Source organism: Frankliniella occidentalis, unplaced genomic scaffold (genome assembly GCF_000697945.3).
Source record: "Frankliniella occidentalis isolate FOCC.00 unplaced genomic scaffold, Focc_3.1 Scaffold124, whole genome shotgun sequence".
Classification (NCBI taxonomy): domain Eukaryota; kingdom Metazoa; phylum Arthropoda; class Insecta; order Thysanoptera; family Thripidae; genus Frankliniella; species Frankliniella occidentalis.
This window is the reverse complement of record NW_026267251.1, coordinates 157,524-163,754: the sequence shown is the minus strand read 5'-3', so window position 1 is coordinate 163,754 and position 6,231 is coordinate 157,524. Positions and strand designations below refer to the sequence as shown.

General features: G+C 54.3%; 1 protein-coding gene and 1 long non-coding RNA gene across 2 annotated transcripts in view; both read left to right on the top strand.

Annotated features, from left to right (window-relative positions):
* LOC113206603 (sodium-independent sulfate anion transporter) overlaps positions 1–6,231 on the top strand; it is a 15,728-nt gene that overhangs the window by 1,399 nt on the left and 8,098 nt on the right. The gene's annotated exons all lie outside the window — the stretch shown is intronic.
* On the top strand, positions 30–679 carry LOC127750035 (uncharacterized). Its single transcript, XR_008011491.1, has 2 exons — positions 30–374; positions 524–679. It is a non-coding gene; the product is annotated as an uncharacterized LOC127750035 (long non-coding RNA).

Genomic DNA, 6,231 nt, shown 5'->3' with positions numbered 1-6,231 from the left:
CCCTCCCCCCTCGACCGCCCGGTAAGACCCTTGCCGACCTCCTGCTCGATTCGCCAAACGTGGAGGACAAAACAAACCCCTGACCCTGCTCCGTTCGCCCCCTCCTCGTCCCCCTCCTTCCTGCCACTGTCTTTCTCTTCCCTCTCTCTGCCCCTCACCCGGCTCCCTGCGTAGCTGCATCGGGCGGGCGTGGCGGGGTGGGGCGAGGAGAGGCGCGGCGCCGCGTGGCTGTGCCGGCCGGCCGGCTGAGCTGAGCGGCGGCCGGCTGAGTAGACGAGTCGGTCTGTAACCGGAGTGGAGAGTGCACCTCTCGCGGGGCTCGTCCCAAACATCGACAAGCTCGCCGTCCTCCTCGCCGCCAGGACCACGACGAGGTGGCCGCGAGGACATGTCCGAGTCGCGGTCGCACCCCGAGGACGTGGTCGTTAGTCGCGCCCACGCCTCTCTGGGCGGGACAGCTTGACGGTCACGGGCGTGCGCGTCACGACACGCGCGCGCGCGCCGCCGCCAGGACCACGACGAGGACACGCGCCACCCGGGTCGCCGGCTCCGCCACATCGAAGTCACAGCGTTACAGCCCGGGCACCCTCCGCTGGCCAACACGCGGCCGGCTGCTGCAGGTCGCCGACCGGCGCGGCGCGAGTAGAGGGAAGACCAGCGCCCGCTCCGCCGACTAAGGTGGGTTGTGCTCCTCGCGCACACGTTCTCGTGTTCTTGACCTCTCCTATGGACCTTGCTGACACAAACCACATCTTCGATAAGAACCTTACGATTTTCGACCGATGAATTATGCAAGTTTTTATTTCAGTTGTCTTTTGTGGTGTTTTTTGATAAAAAAAAGTCGCGAACCTGAGGTTGGTGATGTTGGTGTCTGGGACACTTTTCCTTATCCTGGAACATTTTCACGTTCTCAAATTTTTATTCACGACCATTTTCAAATGACGAATTAAATTACTGCAAAACATATTTAAAAGGGTTCGAGTGAAGAAAACTTTTTTTTTTCTTTTCGTTAGGCTCAAATTCCAGCTGAGTCGTAAAGTAGGGTGCACTGGAAGTGCTCAGGATGTGGCAATAGTGTCACGCGGATAAAGTATGAAGCAAACAGCATTCGCCTCACCCGCACCACGTGCCGGACATGCGGGCGGGATCGGCTTCAGTTCATGTTATCCAAGCTCTTTTGGCAGCGGTGCGCTTAAACCCGCAACAAGGGGCTGTCACTGACAGCAACACCTCCGTTTTCTTTTGTCGCTGAGCGAAGCTCAGTCCAAGTCGCTGAGGGGTCAGGCGATGTCTCCGTCGTGAGTCTGTCTGTCTGTGTCCTGCGGCTCACTTTTTATGAAAAACGGCAATGCTTATCACGGAAAGCAAATTTGCTGCGACATCTATAATTTAAGAGGGGTTCAACCTCCCCTTTTTGTTAGTGTCGGGATGATTTGAAATATATCGTTCTCTTTTTTCATAGAGAGCTTCAGATGTTGTTGTTTCAGTGGTGGCAACACTGACAAGAGAGGGAGAAAAGAGCGCAAACACGCGAATGGCTCGCCCACTTCAAGCTTTTGAAACACTCTCACAAGTGACAAAAACGTCAGATTGTCAAACCGAGTGAAATATTTTTAGTTTTAGAGTTGCGGAACTCGACCTACGAAGTTTCGCGAGTGTCTGGTGAGAAGAAACGAAAGTGATATTTCGAATGGTTTACGTGTTTACGTACGTAACTTGGAGGGGGAGGGGGGGTAGTGGTTCGGGAGAAATGTAAAAAGGTGACTATTGTTTCTGGTTCATCTTGACAAAAGAAAACGAAAATGTTTTATGCTCCAAGACGATCGGAACCGAAATGGCAGAGTTATTGCCCGCCAAATTGACAATTTGGTCGTTTTTGCACACATTTACCCCTTTGGATGCTAATAACATTGTCATTTCAACTCTGATCGGCTTTGAGCATAAGACATTTCCTTTTTAATTTTGAGAAAGGAATCCGAATCTTGTATTACTCTTTAAATTTTGTAACTTCTAAAAAAAAATCAAAATTTTGAATTTTTTCATTTGAACATAATGCAATAGTGTTTACTTAGGATGATTGGAAGTCACCTAATCTTTTAATAGGTCATTTCAAAACGATTATTGAACACACAACTTATTTTCACAATAGCCATTGACTTGCAAGGGACCGAACAATGTTATTTCCAGTATCGCATACTCAGGTAGCATAAAGGCCCCATCGAAAACAGAACGAGGAATATCATTGTCTTAAATTGACTATCTTTGTCTGGAGTTAGATTCTGTTTAATGGTATCCAATGAAATGGTGAGAGCATTGACATTAAACCATATGATACGATACATTACAGAACTTTCAATTAAATACACTTCAGTGACTCGTGATCCTCCCAATGCCACAGAGAGATCTGATGACACTGAATCAAAGAGCGACAAGTTATATTTGACGTAGAAGAGAAGTTTTAATGTATTTTGAAATTAGATTAAATATTAAGGTATTTCATTTCATTTAAACCAGAGGCATTCTAATAGAATTTCACCTTCATAAAATAAATGGATTTGGTTAGAATGAAATGTACAGAAAATGGTACATAAGGTAGGGGGAGGGCAGTGGGGATAGGAGGGGACAGTAGGACACATGAACTAACTGTAGCAACACATACATTTAAGCCCCCCCCCCCCCTCTCAAAGCCACTGTTACAGCTGTGCCTTTACCAAAACAAATCAACCATGTATTTTAATGAGTGGAAACCAGCCTTTCCAAGCCTTTGTAGTGTTAGATTTCTTCAGCTATGCCTCTCTAAATCCTGATTTGATAGTGGACTTCCAAATCTTTTGTATTGCATAGTAATTTTACTCAAGTTACTCACTAAAAGTACATTCTGTGGAAGGGAGGGGGGGGAGGTTGTAAGGGATTTGAACCCTGGACTCCAGGGCCTGGAGGTGATTACAGCGACCCAACCAGACCAGGTCGCGATAGGGCTGGCCGGGAGGAGGGGGGGGGGTGGTACTTTACCTAATAAAATTTAGGGTGCACCCTTTTAAAAAATCAGAAAAAGAACAACAAAAATAAAGAAAAAAATTAAGAAAAAATCGAGAAAAAAATCAGAAAAATAAAGGGGAAAAAGAGGAAAATCAATTAAAAAATCAGAAAAATTGGTGTACGCTTGAATTGGTAGTGAAGTAATCCCCCCCCCCCACTCCTCCGGGAAGAGGGTGGGGGGAGGACGGTAGGTTGCCTAAATGCACATGAGACTCGAGACAAAAATTCCCCATCACTTAGACGGCCTGCTATAGAGACGGAATAGTTGGCAGCCCCCCCCCCCCCTTTCGTTGTTAAAGGGACAGAACTGGTTGCCCACCTACTAGGCGGACCCATATTCATTATAGTTTTGTTCTATACTGTTACCTCTTCTGTTATTTTAATGCACTTCGCTCAGCTACCCCGTGCAGAATGTTAACGCACGGGGCCCTACGTTTATTTTAATTTTAAACTTACCTCACTCTGTTGTTCTTTGGCTCCTTCGTCGTCATCGTAGAGTCACTGTGCGCCTGCACGGCCGGGGGCGTGCGTCGTGCGCTGTGGGGCCGGGAGGGAGGAGAAGTGGGGACCGTGCACCAGCTTCATTCGATTATCAGGCGGTGAGGTGGGGAGTGGGGAGGAGGGGGAAGGGTCGCGAATGTAAGAGTGGCGTCAATAGCCTGCGGGCCCCGCCGCCGAGCCGCATCGGCTGCAGGACACCATTGGAGACCCCCGTACACAATGGGCACCAATGAGGGAGCAAAGTGGCCACTGACCTGGCTGGATGAGAAAATAAAACAAATTAAAAATAAAAAAAGTAAACAAGGTCCAACCACCACCGAAGTCCAGGCTCGGCCATGGGCTGGAAATTGAAACATTGGCATTACAAGCGCAGTGGCGATGGTCGGGTGGTCGGGCGGCAGCTGCAGCGACTCACCCGGCGAGCAGCGCCGGCAGCACTGACCTTGGGCGTCGGGATTTGCATATAGCCATTGACCTCTCGTCTGGAGCCGCACTTGCAGCTGCAGAAAAAAGAGGGAAGCGGAGGTGTGAAAGAGGGGGGCGGGGAGAATTAGTGCGAGTGCGCCACAGGCACGCCCGCCGCGCACGAGTGCGACCTAGTTGCCTACCGGCCTGCAGCACCACGGCGGGAGGTAGCGCCTGGTCCGGTAGGCAGGCCCGCCGCGCACGAGTGCGACCTAGTTGCCTACCGACCTGCAGCACGGCGGGCGGGAGCGCCTAACGGGGTAGGCAGGCCCGCCGCACACGAGTGCGACCTAGCTGCCTACCGGCCCGCAGCACGGCGGGCGGGAGCGCCTGGTGCGGTAGGCAGGCCCGCCGCGCACGAGTGCGACCTAGTTGTCTACCTGTAAGGCGGCCAGTTGTGTGAGTACGTGCTTCCGCGTGCTCTGGCGTTTGAAACGGTGACGGCTTTTCTAACATCAGCTATTTTCATTTGCAGCACCGTCGACGCGACACTGTATCATTCATTTCATAAGTGTCTTAAACTTAAACTGTCCATGCCGCGTCGTTGCAATGTTTTGACTGGGTACTGGTTGGCACGAATACGTGGGCAGGTGTGCGATGGAGGGTTGTCGGTGTGTGTCTGCTGCAGTGGGTGAGTGTATAAGGGAGAGGGGTGGAGCTGAGAAGAGAGACGAAGGGAGAGAGACTCCTCTGCCTCTCTGCTTTCCTTCCTCCTCACGCCCGCTCATATCAATCGCAGATCTCTGGGCCCAGAAGTGAAGCCCGCGAGAGGAGGAAAGGGGGGGGCACGGGCAGACCATTGAATAAAGGTGTGGGATGAGAGGGGCTCGGCGGGCACTGGGGTGCGGGAGGGTTAGAGAGGGGGAGAAGGTATCCACTGAGTCACCTAGGGGCCGGCAGGGGAGGGGGCGGGTCTGAGTGGGTCGCGTCGCCCGCTGTTTCAAAACTGGAGTGAACCGGAAATTGGGAGATGGGGTTCCGCCCTCGCCCATTGCCCCATACTTTTTATTCCGAGAGCCTCCCTCGCCCTCGCCCCACCCACCGACGTCCTTCCCAAGGTCCTCTGCTGCCATTACCATGAATCCCCTCTTTTCCTCTTCAACCTAACCATCCTCACTCCGCTCTTTTCTGCCGCACCCTATCGTCCGCTGGCCGTTGCCGTTCCTTTTTCCACCGCCAGCTGGACGAGACAGGGAAGGGGCGGGCGCGAGGTGCAGCAGCGGCGGTCACTCATAACAATGCCGGTGTCTTGACTGACAGACACGTCGAGAAGGTGCGCCCCGCCCCGCCCCACCTCGCCCCGCCACGCCCCCCGAGTTGCTAGGAACGTGAGTAACGCCCCGCCACGCCACGGCTGGAGCGTCGCGCGGCGACATTTTAACGTCGACGGAATAACAACAAAAACAAAGGCGAGGCGCGTCCTTGGCCGCCGTCTTCCCCGCCCCGCCCCACCGTACCGGCTGCGGCTGCTGCACGGGCGAGCGAGCGCAGCAGCTTCCTAGAGAGCCGCGCACTGCAGGCCGCTGCCGCCTCCGCCGCCGTCGGCGCCGCTCTCCTGCGTACCCACGTACCCGACCACTTTTCTCGAAAATTGTAACGTGTGCGGAGAACTCGTGTCCGCGCCCAGACGCCCCCCCCCCCCTTTACCACCCCTTCGACATGATGATAATGTATACCCAGAACGGCCCTGTTGTTGTTCTCCTCCTCACGTCCTTGCCTCGCGCGCGCGCGCTCCGACACCCATTCGGGTAAAACCGGATATAATCGGCCGTGCGCTCGGCCCGACGCGGCTCGTCGCTCCTCCGCCCGGGTACCCGATTCGCCCCGCCCCCCGCTGCTGCTACTCGGGCAGACACGAGCACAGCTCGTGACCCCCGTGACCGCGTTGGCGGCGTGATTGTGCGGAGCGTGTGACGGGCGTTGTGCTGCTGCGCAGTAGCCGGTTGTGCGGCCGGATCTTTCTTTTATCCGACCCGCGCCTCGCACAATCAAACCGGTCTTGGAGCCGAGTCTGCCCTGCCGCCGGGGATCAGCAGAAGCAGGCCGAGGAGTGCCAGAGCCGAGTCAGCGCCGTGCCGTGTGCGCGCGCCGAGCGAATCTCTCCGGTCCGTCCGCCGCAGCGACGCGGCGCGACAGCAGGAACCGGATCGCTACCCGCCTCGCCGCGCTCACCTGCCACACCCCGTCATTCGCCGTTTACCCTTCCCCCCTCTTTCCACCCCCCCC